This window comes from Triturus cristatus, chromosome 5_2, assembly GCF_964204655.1.
Source record: "Triturus cristatus chromosome 5_2, aTriCri1.1, whole genome shotgun sequence".
Classification (NCBI taxonomy): Eukaryota; Metazoa; Chordata; class Amphibia; order Caudata; family Salamandridae; genus Triturus; species Triturus cristatus.
Genome location: NC_140588.1, coordinates 112,454,878 through 112,478,160, shown reverse-complemented (window position 1 = coordinate 112,478,160; position 23,283 = coordinate 112,454,878).

The window sequence follows — 23,283 nt, the reverse complement described above, 5'->3', positions numbered from 1 at the left end:
AATAGCTTGGGTCATTGCTGGCGATGGACCATTGATGCTCGAGGACCCTTATTTTCACCTGGTTTATGGTGCTCCCCACGTACCTGAGGTTGCAAGGGCAAGTCAGGCAGTATACCACAAATGTGGTACTGTACATCATAAATTTAATGATATTGCTTGCTTCTTTCAACCCAGGTACCTCGTATGTCATCACCCTTTTACTGGTGGCGCAGGTCCTGCATTTGCCACAGAGAAAGGAGCCTCGTAAATTACCCAAACCCTGTTGTTGTTTCTTCGCCTCCAAGCACTTTCAACCAGATGATCTTTAATGGATCTAGATCGTCTAAAGTGATACCTGGTCTCTCGGGTAAATCCTTGCCTATGATCACATCAGATTTCACAATTCGCCAGTTTCTATACATGATTTTCCTCACCTCACTGGCAACATTCGAATATCAAGTGATCATTCTGAAATTGTTGGTCTCTGCACTGTTCTTCTTCTTACTAGGCCCTTGTATAAGAGCCTGCTGGTATTGGTAGTGCCGTTAATTTTGCTGCAGTGAGCTGCCTTCTCACAGTGAAAATGTGAAAAATGTTAAAACCCCAGTGGGTCTGGAAAATGTCACACTCCATCTGGGCTGCCAATAACACCTTGCAACACGACCTTCCTGCCCTTTACGCCGCTTGTCTGGTGACTGCAGCTCGGTCCACTTCTACGTGGCTGGGCTCCTCCACGACCGGGAACAGCTGTCAACAAATCTACCCTCTCACTTTTACCCATTTAGAAGAGCCATCACGCAGGTAGGTAAATCTTCGTTTATTTTGCACGGAAACAGCGCAGTGGAAGGGGAACAAAGTCCAAATTCATTCATGTCCCTGACGCGTTTCATGCTGCATTAGCATATATATATATATATATATATATTCACTGAAAAAACCATAGGTTTCACACATGTTATAGTTAGCGGAAATTTTACTGATAAAAAACCAATGAAATTCCCCCGTTATAGTTAGTGCAGGCAACTATAACTCACGCGACCGCAATCCTCTGCTGATGCTAATACTGTATTTAGACACTTATTTGCCCATGTCTTCTTCCATACATTTTTAGCTATACATATATTACAAATATTTTTTTTTCATAAAGACACATATGTCATCAGCAGAAGATTGCGGTCGCGTGAGTTATAGTTGCCTGCACTAACTATAACGGGGGAATTTCATTGGTTTTTTATCAGTAAAATTTCCGCTAACTATAACATGTGTGAAACCTATGGTTTTTTCAGTGAATTTGCAAGGTTTTTTAAATGCTAATTCCTAACTATAACGTGTGTGAAACCTATGGTTTTTTCAGTGAATTTGTACGGTTTTTTAAATGCTAAGTTACTTTACGCCATTCGTGGCGTGCGCGCCCACTTAACGCAGTTCGTTCCGTGCGCGCGCGGTGCGCTTCGCGCACCGCGCGCCCACTTTACGCAGTTAGTGCCGTGCACGCACGGTGGGCACGCGGTGCGATGACAAAGCAAGAAAGCACGTCAACAAATCTGTTTCTGCTTTCCTCCGTGACTATGGTATGGGTGCCATTTACCACAACAACTTGCGTTATGACATGCAAGACATTTATAGAGGAGATGGTGTGCACTTCAATGATGAAGGGAACAGAGTCTTCCTCTTGAACCTTAGACTCTGCATCGGTACTTACTTGTAGGTACCACTAAAAAATCATTTCATAAACACAACGGCTCTTTTTAGAGCCCCCTAATATCTAAACACTTAAATCTGATTTTCATTTTTTTTTTTTTTTTTCTACCGTACGCTTACCGTAAGCTTACCGTACGCGTACCCCGTGATTTTTTTTAAAATCAATAAATGTTTTCTTTGTACTTTACAGTCCTTCTTTGACCCCCTCACAAATGTAAGGGGGTCTGTAACTCTCCTCATTGCCCCCTTTTCTTGTTTTCACTCTTTTTTTTCTGAGTGAAATACACAAAATGGCGGCCGCCGCTTCCTGGTTTCGGCCGATTCGAATGTTTACTAAGATCTAAGAGCCAATCAGAATCGCGCTCGCGCACCCCACCGTACGCTTACAGTAAGCGTACGGTAAGCGTGCTCAGATATATATATTGATTCAAAGGCTATTTTCTCAGAATCTACTGAACAGATTTACACCAAACCTACAAAAGGCACTTCCTTGACCTAGGGACTACCTCTCTGCCAAATTTCGAGTAATTCTGTTCAGCCGTTCGGGCTGTAGCTCGTTCTAAAGGTCCTATGGAAAAATGCATGGGGAAAACGCGTTTTGGGACCCCCCTTTTATCTCAGCCCCCGCTTGACGGATCCCCCCGAGACTTTCAGGGTAGGAGCGGAGCGTAGCGCCCCACCTATTTTGAGAAATTCGCGAGGATTCATCGACCGGCGCCAAAGTTATTCAAAATAGAATGTTGAGGTTTTCCTATGGAAAAGGGGTCCTAACTATAACTACCTACTGGCGACCGCCAGTAGGTAATATATATATATATATATATATATATATATATATATATATATATATATATATATATATATATATATATATTACCTACTGGCAGTCGCCAGTAGGTAGTTACAGTTAGGACCTATTTTCCATAGGAAATCCACAACATTCTATTTGGAATAACGTTGGCGCCGATTAACGAATCTTCGCGAAATTTTTCACACTTTTGGCCAGCTCCGGTCCACTCCTATCCTGAAAATTTCACAGTGATACGTCAAGCGGGGGCCGAGAAAAAAGGGGGGTCCCAAAACACGTTTTCCCCATGCATTTTTCCTTAGGACCTGTTGACGCAGCTACAGCCCGAATTGCTGAACGAAATTACACCAAATTTGGCAAAGAGGTAGTCCTCAGTTCAGACTCGTGCCTTTTGCTTAAATGGTGTAAATCCGTTCAGTAGTGTGTTCTAAGGTGATTTTACCATGTGAAAAAGCCTTCTGCTGTGATATCATGAATCATGTTTGAGAGAAAACTATTTTCTCATGCTTTTCCCACAGAGGTTTGGAAGGCGATCTATAAGCTAAACTGAGAGCAAATTTTCTGTAAATTCCCTTATCTTTCTCAGTCATATGAGAATGAAGTCTGACATTCTCAGTAAAACATGTACATCCAACAAGGGCAGAGACTGTCAGTTGATTCCTTTGTGTTCTACTGCAGCTTCCCAGAGTGTTCTAAAGAACAACTAGAGCGCTAACAGTCCTACTTATGACAAACGTATTGTACACCTGAAGCCATCTTGATTGGAATAAAGTGGTAACTCTTAAAAAATTTTATTTAAAAAGGAACACAATGAGGGGGTTCATTCTGCCATAGAAAGTATGTTTAGTGCTGCAGAAAAAAAAATTAGGGCATATTTTGAGTGACTTCTCAAATCCTCTTCTATTTCATTAAAAAATTCTGACATGCAGACTGAAACATGCACTTTCAATACCAGCAGCAGACTTCCCTGGTGAGCAGTAGCTTTACTACAGTGATCTAATAAGCAACTAGAGTGCTAACTTTCTGAATTTATGGCAAATGTGTGACACATCTGAATGCCTTCTTGATGGAATCAAAGTAAAAAACTGAAAGTATTTCCTACTGAGGAGACTGTAGTAAATGAGGAAATTAGGAAACTTCATAACAAATAAGTCTCCCAAAATGGCCACCAGAGACTAAAGAGCCCAAATATCACCCAGATGTAGCCCAAGTATAGCCCAATGACAGAATGTCCCAGAGTGTTCTAACGAACAACTAGAACGCTAACAGTCTCACTTATGACAAAAGTATGGCACACCTGAAGCCATCTTGATTGGAATAAAGTGGTAACACTTAAAACATTTAATTTACAAAGGAACAAAATGAGGGGGTTCATTTTGCCATAGAAATTATGTTTAGTGCTGCAGAAAGAAATATTAGGGCACATTTTGACTTCTCAAATCCTCTTCTATTTCATAAAAACATTCCGACATGCAGACTGAAACATGCACTTTGAATACCAGCAGCAGACTTCCCTGGTGAGCAGTAGCTTTACTACAGTGATCTAATGAGCAACTAGAGTGCTAACATTCAGAATTTATGGCAAATGTGTGACACATCTGAATGTCTTCTTGATGGAACCAAAGTAAAAAACTGAAAGTATTTCCTACTGAGGAGACTGCAGTAAAGGAGGAAATTAGGAAACTTCATAACAAGTAAATCTCCCAAGATGGCCACCAGAGACAAAAGAACCCAAATGTAGCCCAAATATCACCCAGATGTAGCCCAAGTATAGCCCAATGACAGAATGTCACAGAGTGTTCTAACGAACAACTAGAGCGCTAACAGCCTCACTTTTGACAAAAGTATGGCACACCTGAAGCCATCTTGATTGGAATAAAGTGGTAACACTTGAAACATTTAATTTACAAAGGAACAAAATGAGGGGGTTCATTTTGCCACAGAAATTAAGATTAGTGCTGCAGAAAGAAAAATTAGGGCACATTTTGACTTCTCAAATCCTCTTCTATTTCATAAAAAAATTCTGACATGCAGACTGAAACATGCACTTTGAATACCAGCAACAGACTTCCCTGGTGAGCAGTAGCTTTACTACAGTGATCTAATGAGCAACTAGAGTGCTAACATTCAGAATTTATGGCAAATGTGTGACACATCTGAAGGCCTTCTTGATGGAACCAAAATAAAACACTGAAAGTATTTCCTACTGAGGAGACTGCAGTAAATGAGGAAATTAGGAAACTTCATAACAAATAAATCTCCCAAGATAGCCACCAGAGACAAAAGAGCCCACATGTAGCCCAAATATCACCCAGATGTAGCCCAAGTATAGCCCAATGACAGAATGTCCCAGAGTCTTCTTAAGAACAACTAGAGCGCTTACTGTCTTACTTATGACAAAAGTATGGCACACCTGAAGCCATCTTCATTGGAATAAACTGGTAACACTTAAAACAGTTAATTTAAAAAGGAACACAATGAGGGGGTTCATTTTCCTATAGAAATTATGATTAGTGCTGAAGAAAGAAAAATTAGGGCACATTTTGAGTGACTTCTCATATCCTCTTCTATTTCATAAAAAAAATTCTGATATGCAGACTGAAACATGCACTTTTAATACCAGCAGCAGACTTCCGTGGTGAGCAGTAGCTTTACTAGAGTGATCTAATGAGCAACTAGAGTGCTAACATTCAGAATTTATGTGAAAAGTGTGACATATCTGAATACCTTCTTGATGGAATCAAAGTAAAAAACTGAAAGCATTTCCTACTGATGAGACTGCAGTAAATGAGGAAATTAGGAAACTTCATAACAAATAAATCTCCCAAGATGGACACCAAAGACAAAAGAGCCCAAATGCAGCACAAATATCACCCAGATGTAGCCCACATGTAGCCCAATGACAGAAGTGTGCAAAACACTATTGTTTGTGAATTTGCAGTTTTATATAGTGCAGACTTGTCAGGTATTGGAGTGCTTTACATGAGCATTGGTTACATCACACAAGATCAAATTCATTTTGGTTGTAGACATGGGGAGATTAAGTGATTTGACCAGAATCACAGAATGTTGAGCTGAAGCAGAAACCCCAAACTGGTTCCCCAGTTGCAAAGTCTGCAGCTCTGGAAGTAACACCACATCCTCTCCCCTAGATGCAACATTTAATCAAGTGGTCAACTGGATAAAAAAAACATAAAGATTACAAATAATTTAAAAGTTCTTTGTCGCTATTTGAAAACTCAGAAAATATGTCCTCATTTTAGTTTTTTAGAGCACTAACTATAATATTGATGCAAATAAGACCCTCTCATATATGTAATTTCTAAAGGAAATGCTCTAGGTATTACAGTTTTGATTACATCAAGATGACGTCAGGAGTTCTACACTTTTGTAATAAATATAGAATGTTAGCAATCTAGTTGTTCATTGGGATACTGTTGAGAGGCAGAGGCCAAGGGCACGGACTCTGAAAATTGAAGGCAGGTAGGAGAGTGCAGAGGCAACAATTTGACCACACTGGGCAGGCAGGGAGGGCAGTGGCAGCACAACAGACTATGGAGGGCAGTGGAAAGGGGGGCAGGGGCAAAAACCAACAATACAGGACTGGCAAGAGAGGCTGTGGCAATATAATAGACCATTGTGGGCAGAAGGAAGAGGCAGTGGTAGTACAACCATACATGCCAACAGACCCGTTTCAGCCAGGAAATGTCCAATGTTTTTAAGCTCAAATGGGCTTTTTTTGATCTGTCTCTTGTCTACAATCTCCTCTTTTTCAACGTAACTCAAAGGGGAAAATCAATACCCCAGTTTTTTTTCAAAATCTCCCTCTTACCAAGTTCAAAATGTTCACAAGTATGGTACATTGGATCATAGTAGGCAGGAGGAATTGGGGTAGGGACACAGACTCGGATAACAGAGGACAGGAGGGACATGGAGAGGTGCAACAAACTGACCCTACAGGGCAGGAATGAGGGTTTGCAGCAGCACAATACACCACACAGTGATGTCATTTGAGATGTCATCAGTGATGTCATGAGTGATGTCACTGACCATGTCATGAGTGATGTAATATGTGACATCATCAGCAGTGCATTGCGGGCGCGCGAGTTATAGTTAGCTGAACTAACTATAACGGGGCAATTTCAATGGTTTTTTACGAGTAAAATGTCCAGTTAACTATAACATGTGTGAAACCTATGGTTTTTTTCACTGAATTTCTAAGGTTTTTTAAATGCTAATTCCTAACTATAACGTGTGTGAAACCTATGGTTTTTTCACTGAATTTCTAAGGTTTTTTAAATGCTAAGTCCTAACTATAACGTGTGTGAAACCCATGGTTTTTTCAGTGAATATATATATATATATATTATCTACTGGCGGTCGCCAGTAGATAGTTATAGTTAGGACCGTTAGGAAATCCGCAACATTCTATTTGGAATAACTTTGGCGCCGATTGACGAATCCTCGCGAAATTTTCAAAATAGGTGGGGCGCTCCGCTCCGCTCCTTCCCTGAAAGTCTCGGGTGGATTCGTCAAGCGGGGGCTGAGAAAAAGGGGGGTCCCAAAACACATTTTCCCCATGCATTTTCCCATAGAACCTTTAGTCCAAGCTACAGCCCGAACGGCTGAACAGAATTACTTGAAATTTGGCAGAGAGGTAGTCCTCAGGTCAGGGATGTGCCTTTTGCAGGTCTGGTGTAAATCTGTTCAGTATTTCCAGAGAAAATAGCATTTAAAAGCATATATATATCTATAGGCGCGCACCGTGCGCGTACGGTAAAACATACCGTACGCGCACGCTGCCGTGCATGAGCGCGCTTCTGATTGGTTGTTAGATCTTAGTAAACATTCGAATCGGTTGAAACCAGGAAGTGTCGGCCGGCATTTTTTCTCTCGCAGTCTGAGGGGGTGAAAAACAAAGGTGGAGAACGTGAAAAGGGGGCAGGGTGGACAGTTCCTGACCCCCTAGTCTTTGTCAGGGGGTCCCAGAAGGACCCCCAAGGGCCAAAATTTGTTTTATTTTTTTTATGATAAATCGCGGAGTGCGCGCACCGTGCGCGCACGGTAGAAACGGAAAAATTCCGCGAACTAAGCAACGTGGGCGCGAGGTGCGCGAAGCGCACCGGGCGCCCACAGCGCGCGCACGGTGAAAAACCTTTTAAAAAAAAAATAATAATAAATACAGTCAACTATAACTCACGCGACCGCAATCCACTGCTGGTGACGTCAGATATTACATCACTGTATTTAGACACTTATTTACCCATTTATTCTTCCATTAATCTTCAGCTATACATATATTACAAATATTTATTTTACAGAAAGACACATATGTCATCAGTGATGTAATATCTGACGTCATCAGCAGTGGATTGCGGTCGCGTGAGTTATAGTTGACTGCACTAACTATAACGGGGCAATTTCATTGGTTTTTACGAGTGAAATGTCCAGCTAACTATAACATGTGTGAAACCTATGGTTTTTTAAGTGAATATATATATATATATATATATATATATATATATATATATATATATATATATATATTGCGCTTCATCTCCGTAAGCAGCTGTAGTTTTCCACTGCCTTAAATCAGAGTGCAGACCACAAAATCCTTTTCGCCATTCAAAATTTTATTCAGCCACGGCTCACACGGTTGGCATGACGCGTTTCGGTCCCAGAAGGACCTTGATCACATGACATATATATATATATATATGCAAGGAACTTCGTCTTCAAATTCCAATCCACAGGGAAAGACGACCACAGACCCAACGAGATAAAGTGCAAGGTGTAGTTTTATTTCATTCGTGCACCTCGTACCACCATGACGCATTTCGGCCTCAACACGGAGGCCTTGATCACATGACGCTTAAGGTGGAAGCCAGAAAATTTAAGGTGCAAGTGCAGGCAACACGTGACAAAGAGGCCAACAGACATAGAAAAAATATATGTGTTGTAACAAATGCAATCGTACATATTGTTAAGCGTCAAGACAGTCAACACATTAACCTGAACTCAGGCTGTTATAAATCTAAATATTCCAGATTAATAGTGTAGATTGTACAATTTTTGCATAGAAACAAATCGTATCAAACACTGCAAAATATTAAAAATTCAAAATTCAAATGACTGTTGGTACCATGCCACCTATGTTGAAGTAGATGAAATAGCAAAATTGCCTTTAGCGCTTTGGATTTGATTTTGCCACCACGTCTGTATAGATGAGGTGACTGTGCAAATTGCTGCATAGTGCAAATTTATACAAGTGCCAAAATACTGGAATTATACAGAACATTTAATGGAATAACTATCCATTATTAATGTGCTGTCCGCATTCCAGTACAGAATACTGAATAATTTCAGTAAACAGTGCGCTGATCATATCATACTGTCTGCCTAGCTAAAAATGACTGTGCAAATCAAGGCAATGTGCAAAATATAGCATGTACAAAATTTGGGCATGTGCAAGAAGTATACTCCTCATAGTGAGGTAACGTCATTAGAAGATCATCATATTAAAGTGCGAATGCAAACAAGAAATGTGCAAAATATACAATATTAGAACATCTGCGACTATCACGCTTAAAAAGCCACATAGTATGGAAAATGCATCATCTAGGTTCCCGAGCCCGGAAACCCTTCCATTATTAATGTCTAATCTGCCTGAAAGAAAGTCACGTGTTGAGTGAATCGATTGTGCAAAAGAGGAGTGATAAATATATACAAAAGTAGCTAAAAATGAAGACGTGCTCCTAGATTATGACTTGCTATACAAATGCAAGGTCAGCCAGTATCACCTTCGCTGAAACCAAATAGGGAGACAAATATATATCAATCAGTCTGTCAACCCTATAGCTTATTAACGGCTGTCAGATTATAACCAAGGTACCAGCAAGTCTCACAGGCAACATGTCTTCGCTGGAGTTCAGACCGTTAGGAGTTTTGGAGTCCAGCTCTAGTATGTACCTCGTCTCCAATTGTCTGAGCAATGACTTACGGTCACCACCCCTGCGAAGACGCGGAACAGTGTCAACTACAAAGTAACTCAAAGACTCCAGGCTGTTATTATGGAATTCCTTGAAGTGCCTCGCAACAGGGTATGTTGGATCACTATTACCAATTGCCCGTATGTGCTGGAGAATGCGTTTGTGAATCTGCAGCTTGGTGCTCCCAACATACTGGAGGCCACACGCACACTCCAACACATACACAGCAAACTCCGTCTTACAAGACAGTTTCTTGGAGATTGGAGTTGGAGCATCACTAAAGGGTGTTGTATATGATGTCCTATTTTTTCCAAATCTGCAAGCCTTGCAGCTTGCACATTTAAAAAAACCCTTAGAACTCTGTAACCAAGTACCGCTAACACTGACTTCAGGACTACTCTTAACCAGCATGTCATTCATAGAACGACATCTACGAAATATAATCGCTGGGAGTTTGGGCAACTGTTCACCTAGGATCGGATCATTTTGGACCAACGGGCAGTTTTTGTTAAAGTTTGATCGCACCTTGTTATGTTGACGATTATACGTGGTGATCAATCTAGGTGGCTCCGAGTTGTGGCCTCCTTGTTCAGGCACTCGATTGGAGGCAGGACAGTTACTAAGTGCTGCCAAGCATGTAACAGAATTGGCCTTGTGAATTGCTAAATCAAGCACTTTGATGGAATAACCTCTGTTTAAGAAACGTTTCCTGCTTTCCAATTGAGCCGACACGCAGTCAATATCCCTACTACAAATCCTTCTGATGCGCAGCATTTCACCATAGGGAATACTGCGCACCAGGTGTTCGGGGTGATGACTAGAAGCGTGCAAGATTGTTTTGCCTGCCGTGGCCTTACAATGTAATTTGGTCTCCAAGTGACTATCCCTGATGAAAAGTTCTGTGTCTAAAAAGTTAACTGAAACATTACTCACGGAACCTGTAAAGATCAAATTCAAACTGTTCACATTGATGTCATTGACAAACACATGAGCTGAGGCTTCAGAACCCTTCCAGATTATAAACAAATCATCAATATAACGATACCAGGCTATGATGTTATCATTGATGACATGACCAAAACGCACTTTGAGGACCTGCTCCTCCCACAGTCCCATATGTAAACAGGCGTAACTGGGGGAGAAGCAAGCCCCCATCGCCACGCCTCGCATCTGTTGGTATACCTGATTCTGGAATAAGAATCAGTTGCTGTTTAAAGAGATCTGAATCATCTCAATTAACATCTTACTGTGTTGTGACATGTGAACAGGTTTGGTCCGTAAGAAATGTTCCACTTCCCTGATTCCATCCAAATGGTGGATGCCGGTATAGAGGGCCGTGACATCTAATGTCATCAGGAGAAAGTCATCTTGCCAGGTTACAGTGCCTATTTTTCTCAGGAAATCCCCAGTGTCTTGTAAATATGAGGGTAGATTTTTTACATGATCCTGAATAAAGAAGACAATATAGCGTGAAATGTTCTCCATCATACTGGATCTTGTGGAGATAATTGTTCGCCCTGGGGGCTTGGCTGGATCTTTGTGCACTTTGGGAATCAAATAAAAGACTGGAATCACCGGGTAGTTGGTTTTCAAAAACTTGAACTCATCGCCACTGAGCAGGCCCATACTTTTCCAAGATAGCAACTTGGCATTCAACTCATTCCAAGCTCGATTGACAACTTGCCAATCGCCACGTCGATAGCAATTGCGATCACTTAGATGCTTAGAACGCATTTTGGGACCCCCCTTTTTTCCCAGTCCCCGCTTGATGAATCACCCCCAAACTTTCAGGATAGGAGCTGACCTGGATAGACTTTTTTAGCAAATCCAAAAATGCATTTCCTATATAATGTATATATTATATATATATATATATATATATGTATATATATATATATATATATATATATATCCCATATGTTCGCTGACGTTCGAGGACACACTCAAGGGCAAGCAAACAAAGCCTTCAAAGCAAAGGAGCTCCAAAACGCGTTGGGGAAGGTGGAGGAAATATCTGCGAGCGCTGCTGTTTTGTCCTAATAAAGAACTTGGCTTTGAAGGCTTTGTTTGCTTGCCCTTGAGTGCGTCCTCGAACGTCAGCGAACATATGGGAATCTATTACCGGCCGGCTTGGGTCGGGAGGACAGCACCGCCAGGAAATCAATTATGGGCTGTTGGTGTCGGATACACGGACACTGTCATAACAGAAGGGCAAGTTGGAATTCATTTCAAAACGGCAACGGGACCGGAGGCCCTATGGAGGGTTTGACTGTATTGCTTCCCAGGCAGAATCCAATCAGGATAATATTTTAGCATTAGGACTACAAGTCCCAGAAGGCTGAGAATGATGACGCCATAGGAGGGCTATAATCAGCGAAAGAAGGGACTGCCTCCTCTTGCATCTGCTCGGAAGCCTCTGTGAGCAAGGAGCAAAGGAGCTCCGAAACGCGTTGGTGAAGGTGGAAGAAATATCTGCGAGCGCTGCTGTTTTGTCCTAATAAAGAACTCGGCTTTGAAGGCTTTGTTTGCTTGCCCTTGAGTGCGTCCTCGAACGCCAGCGAACATATGGGAATATATATATATATATATATATATATATATATATATATATATATATATATATATAAATGAAGTTCGCCACCAACACCAGTCTTTCAAGGACCAAAGGACGAAAAGCGGACCACCAAAGTCTGTGCAATTTCCAATTTATTCCAAGCCAAGCAAATCCGCCATTACGCGATTCAACCCCCACTCGGGTCTTGATCACATGACGAATTGCGTAATCAAATCATGACATTTAAAGGGAAAGGTGCGTGGATATGACGACACAAGATCAAAGTGCAAATGCATGGCAACTGAAAAGTTACTACTAGCAGCAATTGTTGTTAAACACGCATGAAAACACAATCAATGGATAAAGTGCATTGTGAATAAATATATAAATATGTAAATAAATATATATACACAAACGCTGTTAAATACTTAAAAACATTTGCTGATAAAATCACAATATGTTAAAAAAGCGAGAAAAACCAGCTGTGTAAATAAAGTTGGTTGACAAATCGAAAAAGTCCTTACACATTCGTGACTGAAAGACTAAACATAAGCAATTGAAATCTCTTAAAATGTTGCCAAATGGTTTTCAAATAGAGTTAAAATTGCTCGCTTACTAATTTTGTAAGAACATATCGTTATGTCTTAGTTCGTCTCAACCAACTGTAAATGCGTGTAATACAATTCTGCTGTTATAAAGCTACAAGAAATAATGATAATGCCCAAGTGGGCTTTTTCAATAAGTGTGTGTCATATAATATCACAATATATCAAATCCCTCAAGTCAAATTTGAATAAATACAAACATGTAAATAATAATGTGCAAAACAAAGATTGTTTAACAAAAAATGTTTCAAAGAGTATTTAAAAGAGAATCAGTCATAGTTGCGATGTTTGATGCCTAAGAGTTTTTCTATCATTATGTGTATGGTTAATCATAGATGTTATTGGTCACTGCTGTACATGTAATTAAAAAATGTGAGCCCACATTTTGAATTACAGTGTCATGCCAAGATTAATCTTCAGAGACACGTATAAAAATCTTCACTAGCATTCAATCCTGACGGTTGTTTAGTGTCTAATTCCAATATATAACGGGTTTCCAGCAAGCGTAATTTAGCTTCTGGATTCCCCCCACGTTTCAGTGGTAAGATGGTATCAATTACATAATATTGGAGATACAGGGGATTGCTATTGTGATGTTGTTCAAAGTGTCTAGCGACAGGGTATGCCTGGTCTTTACCTTTGATTGCTCTTATGTGCTGGAGTATCCGCTTGTGGGCCGGAAGTTTGGTACTCCCAATGTATTTGAGCCCACAGGGACACTCCAGCACATAAATCGCAAATTCTGTTTTACAGGTTAGCCTCTTGTTTATTGCAATAGGATTTTGTTTGAATGGGCTACTGTATTGGGTTTTATTGCAACCAAACTGACAAGCTTTGCAATTAGAGCATTTTCTGAAACCCTTGTATTGTGATAACCAAGTATTAGAGGCTATCACTTCAGGACTATTACTCACTAGAGAACTGCTCATTGATGGTGCCTTTCTGAGAGTCAACATAGGCTTAGTTGGAACTATTTTGCCTATAACCGGATCACCTTGTATCAGGTTCCAATTTCTGTAAAAGATTTTTCTTAGTTTTTGATGTTGTTTGTTAAAAGTCAAAATGATTCTTGGTTGCAATGATAATTCTGTTGGCTCTCTTACAACCTTATTGACTTTTGGGGTGAGTGCCTCTGTTCTAGACAAATTTTTGACTTTGTTAATGGCCGCATCAATTATTGTCTTTGCATAGCCCCTAGACAAAAATCTTTGTTTGCAAGCTTCCTGTGCAACATCACAATCTGAATCGGTACTGCAGATTCGCCTAATACGCAGCATCTCCCCATAAGGGATGCTGCGTATTAGATGATGTGGATGGTGACTGGACGCATGTAAGATTGTGTTGCCTGCTGTCGGCTTCCTAAATAATTTAGTAGCCAACCGTCCTTCATCAATATAAATCTCCACATCTAAAAAGCAAACTGACATGGCGCTGATGGTGGATGTGAATTGGAGATTGAAGCAATTATTATTTAATGTCTCTACAAAGTCAAATGCCTCCAATTCTGTACCTCTCCAAATCAAAAATAATTCATCTATATATCGTAGATATATGATGGCATGATTGTCCATAATTTCCTTGTTCACACCCCAGAGAACCTGCTCCTCCCACAGTCCCATATGCAAACAGGCATAACTGGGGGAGAAGCAGGCCCCCATCGCAACACCTCTAATTTGCTGATAAATTTGACTATATATATATGTATATATATTATCTACTGGCGGTCGCCAGTAGATAGTTATAGTTAGGACCGTGTTTCCATAGGAAATCCGCAACATTCTATTTGGAATAACTTTGGCGCCGGTCGACGAATCCTCGCGAAATTTTCAAAACTAATGGGGCGCTAGGCTCCGCTCCTACCCTGAAAGTCTCGGGGGGATTCATCAAGCGGGGGCTGAAAAAAAAGGGGGGTCCCAAAACACGTTTTCCCTATGCATTTTTCCATAGGACCTTTAGACACAGCTACAGCCCGAACGGCTGAACAGAATTACTTGAAATTTGGCAGAGAGGTAGTCCTCAGGTCAAGGATGTGCCTTTTGTAGGTCTGGTGTAAATCTGTTCAGTAGGTCCTGAGAAAATAGCATTTAATATATATATCTGTAAGCGCACACCGTGCGCGCAGGGTGTGCGCATAGTGAAAAACCAGAAAAAAAAATAAAAAATAAATACATAACTTAGCATTTAAAAAACCGTACAAATTCACTGAAAAAACCATAGGTTTCACACATGTTATAGTTAGGAATTATCATTTACAAAACCTTGCAATTTCACTCGTAAAAAAACAATGAAATTCCACGTTATAGTTAGATCAGGTAACTATAACTTATGCGACCGCAATCCACAATGTGTAATTTCAGATGTCATCATTGATGTCATGAGTGATGTCACTGACCATGTCATGAGTGATGTACTATGTGACGTCATCAGCAGTTTATTGTGGGCGCGCAAGTTATAGTTACCTGATCTAACTATAACATGGAATTTCATTGGTTTTTTACGAGTGAAATGTACAGCTAACTATAACATGTGTGAAACCTATGGTTTTTTAAGTGAATTTGCAAGGTTTTGTATATGATAATTCCTAACTATAACGTGTGTGAAACCTATGGTTTTTTCAGTGAATATATATATATATATATATATATATATATATATATATATATATATATATATATATATATATATTACCTACTGGCGGTCGCCAGTAGGTAGTTATAGTTAGGACCCTGTTTCCATAGGAAATCCGCAACATTCTATTTTGAATAACTTTGGCGCCGGTTGACGAATCCTCGCGAAATTTTCAAAACTAATGGGGCGCTACGCTCCGCTCCTACCCTGAAAGTCTCGGGGTGATTCGTCAAGCGGGGGCTGAGACAAAAGGGGGGTCCCAAAACGCGTTTTCCCCATGCATTTTTCGATAGGACCTTTAGACACAGCTACAGCCCGAACGGCTGAACAGAATTACTTGTAATTTGGCAGAGAGGTAGCCATAAGGTCAAGGAAGTGCCTTTTGTAGGTCTGGTGTAAATCTGTTCAGTAGTTCTTGAGAAAATAGCATTTAAATCAATATATATATCTGTGGCAGCTTACCGTGCGTTTACCGTGCGCTTACGGTAAGCTAACCGTACGCGTACGGTGCCGTGCGCGAGCGCGTTTCTGATTGGTTGTTAGATCAAAGTAAACATTCGAATCGGTCGAAACCAGGAAGTATCGGCCGCCATTTTCTGTCTCTCGCACTGAAAAAAAAAGGTTGATAACATGAAAAGGGGGCAATGAAGAGAGTTGCAGACCCCCTAGCGTTCGTCAGGGGGTTCACGAAGGACCAAAAAATTGCGGGGTGCGCGTACGGTAAGCTTACCGTCCACGTACCGTAAAAAAAAAAAAAAAAAAAGAATTAACAATCACATTTAATATATAAATCTAAGGACCCACAAGAGAGAAAAAAACAATTGATAATTTGTAAAAAATGGCGAGGCGTGCACCTTGCAATTTCACTCGTAAAAAAACAATGAAATTCCACGTTATAGTTAGATCAGGTAACTATAACTTATGCGACCGCAATCCACAATGTGTAATTTCAGATGTCATCATTGATGTCATGAGTGATGTCACTGACCATGTCATGAGTGATGTACTATGTGACGTCATCAGCAGTTTATTGTGGGCGCGCAAGTTATAGTTACCTGATCTAACTATAACATGGAATTTCATTGGTTTTTTACGAGTGAAATGTACAGCTAACTATAACATGTGTGAAACCTATGGTTTTTTAAGTGAATTTGCAAGGTTTTGTATATGATAATTCCTAACTATAACGTGTGTGAAACCTATGGTTTTTTCAGTGAATATATATATATATATATATATATATATATATATATATATATATTACCTACTGGCGGTCGCCAGTAGGTAGTTATAGTTAGGACCCTGTTTCCATAGGAAATCCGCAACATTCTATTTTGAATAACTTTGGCGCCGGTTGACGAATCCTCGCGAAATTTTCAAAACTAATGGGGCGCTACGCTCCGCTCCTACCCTGAAAGTCTCGGGGTGATTCGTCAAGCGGGGGCTGAGAAAAAAGGGGGGTCCCAAAACGCGTTTTCCCCATGCATTTTTCTATAGGACCTTTAGACACAGCTACAGCCCGAACGGCTGAACAGAATTACTTGTAATTTGGCAGAGAGGTAGCCATAAGGTCAAGGAAGTGCCTTTTGTAGGTCTGGTGTAAATCTGTTCAGTAGTTCCTGAGAAAATAGCATTTAAATCAATATATATATCTGTGGCAGCTTACCGTGCGCTTACCGTGCGCTTACGGTAAGCTAACCGTACGCGTACGGTGCCGTGCGCGAGCGCGTTTCTGATTGGTTGTTAGATCAAAGTAAACATTCGAATCGGTCGAAACCAGGAAGTATCGGCCGCCATTTTCTGTCTCTCGCACTGAAAAAAAAAGGTTGATAACATGAAAAGGGGGCAATGAAGAGAGTTGCAGACCCCCTAGCGTTCGTCAGGGGGTTCACGAAGGACCAAAAAATCGCGGGGTGCGCGTACGGTAAGCTTACCGTCCACGTACCGTAAAAAAAAAAAAAAAAAAAAGAATTAACAATCACATTTAATATATAAATCTAAGGACCCACAAGAGAGAAAAAAACAATTGATAATTTGTAAAAAATGGCGAGGCGTGCACGGTACGAAATGCACCACGTGGGCGCTCGGTGCGCGAAGCGCACCGTGCGCGCAAAAATTAAAAATAAATACATAACTTAGCATTTAAAAAACCGTACAAATTCACTGAAAAAACCATAGGTTTCACACACGTTATAGTTAGGAATTAGCATTTAAAAAACCTTGCAAATTCACTGAAAAAACCATAGGTTTCACACATGTTATAGTTAGCTGTACATTTCACTTGTAAAAAACCAATGAAATTCCACGTTATAGTTAGATCAGGTAACTATAACTTGCGCGACCGCAATCCACAATGTGTCATTTCAGATGTCATCATTGATGTGAAGAGTGATGTCACTGACCATGTCATGAGTGATGTAATATGTGACGTCATCAGCAGTTTATTGTGGGCGCGCAAGTTATAGTTACCTGATCTAACTATAACGTGGAATTTCATTGGATTTTTACGAGTGAAATGTACAGCTAACTATAACATGTGTGAAACCTATGGTTTTTTCAGTGAATATATATATATATATATATATATATATATATATATATATATATATATATTTCAGCTCCCCACACAAGTAGAAATTGGCCAGCACTCTCGTTACTGCAAATCTGTTATAAATTTATTGGGCAAAAAAGAAATGAACACGACAAACGCGTTTCGGCAAGACTGCCTTCGTCAATGTTGGTGCCCCCAATGTCAGGGCAACATTTAAACATATGATTCGCACAGTGATTCAAAGATGGACAATACATATTACAAATCCATCAGCGCCATCTTTGAACGTGTTTTCAGGACATAGTGAAGTATTTCATTACACTCTCCGAACCCTGTATTTCATACGAGAATTTGATTCTTTAAAAAACCTTATAATGCAAATGCAATCAAATCAGAGGGTGTAAATAAAATTAAATTGAATTAAATTTCATTCCAAATGCATCCTGTGTAAGATATTTACATTATATACATTGCTTCAATAATCCTATGTACCTATTTACACGGTATTGCCTAGTGGGGACTGCTCAGTAGATTACACATTTTCATTAACTGTAAATCTGGATATATTGAATGATAGCCTTACTGTTGCCCTGTATGGGCACTCTCTCACAGTTCTATCAAGGTAGTTAACCCACTGTTAGTCTAACAGTCCCTTCTACCCGGCAATACCCTGTATACCGTAGATGTTTTAAAGCCCTGTATGGGCCCTGTTAAACCCACAGGAAGTGCTCCTACTATGGTCCTATCCTTACGTTCTTATGAGGCCTGGTAGCTCTAGAGGAGTCATTATGTTCCCAGATGTATAGCGAGTTCTTCTCCACTATTTAAACCCCCTAGGGATTTGATTTGGAGGTCTATGATGAATCTTGAATCAAGTCTCCTTACTCTCCTCTCCCTGTCCCCTCCTCTGACATCTTTGGGGACTTGGTCAAGGCAGAAAAACTGTATCTATCTCTCATGTGGTGCGCCACCGAATAGCTTGGGTCATTGCTGGCGATGGACCATTGATGCTCGAGGACCCTTATTTTCACCTGGTTTATGGTGCTCCCCACGTACCTGAGGTTGCAAGGTTTCATTAACTGTAAATCTGGATATATTGAATGATAGCCTTACTGTTGCCCTGTATGGGCACTCTCTCACAGTTCTATCAAGGTAGTTAACCCACTGTTAGTCTAACAGTCCCTTCTACCCGGCAATACCCTGTATACCGTAGATGTTTTAAAGCCCTGTATGGGCCCTGTTAAACCCACAGGAAGTGCTCCTACTATGGTCCTATCCTTACGTTCTTATGAGGCCTGGTAGCTCTAGAGGAGTCATTATGTTCCCAGATGTATAGCGAGTTCTTCTCCACTATTTAAACCCCCTGGGGATTTGATTTGGAGGTCTATGATGAATCTTGAATCAAGTCTCCTTACTCTCCTCTCCCTGTCCCCTCCTCTGACATCTTTGGGGACTTGGTCAAGGCAGAAAAACTGTATCTATCTCTCATGTGGTGCGCCACCGAATAGCTTGGGTCATTGCTGGCGATGGACCATTGATGCTCGAGGACCCTTATTTTCACCTGGTTTATGGTGCTCCCCACGTACCTGAGGTTGCAAGGGCAAGTCAGGCAGTATACCACAAATGTGGTACTGTACATCATAAATTTAATGATATTGCTTGCTCCTTTCAACCCAGGTACCTCGTATGTCATCACCCTTTTACTGGTGGTGCAGGTCCTGCATTTGCCACAGAGAAAGGAGCCTCGTAAATTACCCAAACCCTGTTGTTGTTTCTTCGCCTCCAAGCACTTTCAACCAGATGATCTTTAATGGATCTAGATCGTCTAAAGTGATACCTGGTCTCTCGGGTAAATCCTTGCCTATGATCACATCAGATTTCACAATTCGCCAGTTTCTATACATGATTTTCCTCACCTCACTGGCAACATTCGAATATCAAGTGATCATTCTGAAATTGTTGGTCTCTGCACTGTTCTTCTTCTTACTAGGCCCTTGTATAAGAGCCTGCTGGTATTGGTAGTGCCGTTAATTTTGCTGCAGTGAGCTGCCTTCTCACAGTGAAAATGTGAAAAATGTTAAAACCCCAGTGGGTCTGGAAAATGTCACACTCCATCTGGGCTGCCAATAACACCTTGCAACACGACCTTCCTGCCCTTTACGCCGCTTGTCTGGTGACTGCAGCTCGGTCCACTTCTACGTGGCTGGGCTCCTCCACGACCGGGAACAGCTGTCAACAAATCCACCCTCTCACTTTTACCCATTTAGAAGAGCCATCACGCAGGTAGGTAAATCTTCGTTTATTTTGCACGGAAACAGCGCAGTGGAAGGGGAACAAAGTCCAAATTCATTCATGTCCCTGACGCGTTTCATGCTGCATTAGCATATATATATCTATATATATATATATATATATATATATATATATATATATAACACGCCAGAGCCCAACTTCGTCTCACGGCAAGAAGCCGACTTTATTCGTCTCGAGCACTGCAGCTTGTGACACCCTTAAATAGTCCTGACGCGTTTCGGCGTAAATCCGCCTTAATCATAGGTAGGTGTGTCATTAATTAATCCCAAGTGGGCTTGGTCCCGCAGTTGCTGAACTACGGGTACCAGCATGCATCAGGTAGGTATCCCAGGTAGGTACTGTGTTTGTGTCATTCTGCTGAATAGCGTTATTCCACCCAGTACCGCTGATCCTTTTGCCAGCCTGACGTTGCAATTTAAATTTCTGCTGCTCAGTTGCCATAATATATTTGCCAAGTGCTTAAGCCAATGCTGCAATGTTCACCAAAATATGCGCTTCAGCAGCGAAGTTGTAGGAAAAGGACGACGCCCTTCTCCTCTCCCTTTCTTCAACAATATGCCGGATAGCCAAGGAAGTCCAGATACGGCAGGCATTGTTGTAAGCGGATCATCCCCCTCCATTTGCATTCCAAAAGAGTTCCATTTACCGGGGGCTCCGAACTCTTTTGGAATGCAAATGGAGGGGGATGATCCGCTTACAACAATGCCTGCCGTATCTGGACTTCCTTGGCTATCCGGCATATTGTTGAAGAAAGGGAGAGGAGAAGGGCGTCGTCCTTTTCCTACAACTTCGCTGCTGAAGCGCATATTTTGGTGAACATTGCAGCATTGGCTTAAGCACTTGGCAAATATATTATGGCAACTGAGCAGCAGAAATTTAAATTGCAACGTCAGGCTGGCAAAAGGATCAGCGGTACTGGGTGGAATAACGCTATTCAGCAGAATGACACAAACACAGTACCTACCTGGGATACCTACCTGATGCATGCTGGTACCCGTAGTTCAGCAACTGCGGGACCAAGCCCACTTGGGATTAATTAATGACACACCTACCTATGATTAAGGCGGATTTACGCCGAAACGCGTCAGGACTATTTAAGGGTGTCACAAGCTGCAGTGCTCGAGACGAATAAAGTCGGCTTCTTGCCGTGAGACGAAGTTGGGCTCTGGCGTGTTTTGTGAAGTTAAAGCGGCAGGATCTCCATTCCTGCCTTTGAGAGCCCGCCCTGCAGGGTCGGAGCCCCCGGTAAATGGAACTCTTTTGGAATGCAAATGGAGGGGGATGATCCGCTTACAACAATGCCTGCCGTATCTGGACTTCCTTGGCTATCCGGCATATTGTTGAAGAAAGGGAGAGGAGAAGGGCGTCGTCCTTTTCCTACAACTTCGCTGCTGAAGCGCATATTTTGGTGAACATTGCAGCATTGGCTTAAGCACTTGGCAAATATATTATGGCAACTGAGCAGCAGAAATTTAAATTGCAACGTCAGGCTGGCAAAAGGATCAGCGGTACTGGGTGGAATAACGCTATTCAGCAGAATGACACAAACACAGTACCTACCTGGGATACCTACCTGATGCATGCTGGTACCCGTAGTTCAGCAACTGCGGGACCAAGCCCACTTGGGATTAATTAATGACACACCTACCCATGATTAAGGCGGATTTACGCCGAAACGCGTCAGGACTATTTAAGGGTGTCACAAGCTGCAGTGCTCGAGACGAATAAAGTCGGCTTCTTGCCGTGAGACGAAGTTGGGCTCTGGCGTGTTTTGTGAAGTTAAAGCGGCAGGATCTCCATTCCTGCCTTTGAGAGCCCGCCCTGCAGGGTCGGAGCCCCCGGTAAATGGAACTCTTTTGGAATGCAAATGGAGGGGGATGATCCGCTTACAACAATGCCTGCCGTATCTGGACTTCCTTGGCTATCCTGCATATTGTTGAAGAAAGGGAGAGGAGAAGGGCGTCGTCCTTTTCCTACGACTTCGCTGCTGAAGCGCATATTTTGGTGAACATTGCAGCATTGGCTTAAGCACTTGGCAAATATATTATGGCAACTGAGCAGCAGAAATTTAAATTGCAACGTCAGGCTGGCAAAAGGATCAGCGGTACTGGGTGGAATAACGCTATTCAGCAGAATGACACAAACACAGTACCTACCTGGGATACCTACCTGATGCATGCTGGTACCCGTAGTTCAGCAACTGCGGGACCAAGCCCACTTGGGATTAATTAATGACACACCTACCTATGATTAAGGCGGATTTACGCCGAAACGCGTCAGGACTATTTAAGGGTGTCACAAGCTGCAGTGCTCGAGACGAATAAAGTCGGCTTCTTGCCGTGAGACGAAGTTGGGCTCTGGCGTGTTTTGTGAAGTTAAAGCGGCAGGATCTCCATTCCTGCCTTTGAGAGCCCGCCCTGCAGGGTCGGAGCCCCCGGTAAATGGAACTCTTTTGGAATGCAAATGGAGGGGGATGATCCGCTTACAACAATGCCTGCCGTATCTGGACTTCCTTGGCTATCCGGCATATTGTTGAAGAAAGGGAGAGGAGAAGGGCGTCGTCCTTTTCCTACAACTTCGCTGCTGAAGCGCATATTTTGGTGAACATTGCAGCATTGGCTTAAGCACTTGGCAAATATATTATGGCAACTGAGCAGCAGAAATTTAAATCGCAACGTCAGGCTGGCAAAAGGATCAGCGGTACTGGGTGGAATAACGCTATTCAGCAGAATGACACAAACACAGTACCTACCTGGGATACCTACCTGATGCATGCTGGTACCCGTAGTTCAGCAACTGCGGGACCAAGCCCACTTGGGATTAATTAATGACACACCTACCTATGATTAAGGCGGATTTACGCCGAAACGCGTCAGGACTATTTAAGGGTGTCACAAGCTGCAGTGCTCGAGACGAATAAAGTCGGCTTCTTGCCGTGAGACGAAGTTGGGCTCTGGCGTGTTTTGTGAAGTTAAAGCGGCAGGATCTCCATTCCTGCCTTTGAGAGCCCGCCCTGCAGGGTCGGTGCCCCCGGTAAATGGAACTCTTTTGGAATGCAAATGGAGGGGGATGATCCGCTTACAACAATGCCTGCCGTATCTGGACTTCCTTGGCTATCCGGCATATTGTTGAAGAAAGGGAGAGGAGAAGGGCGT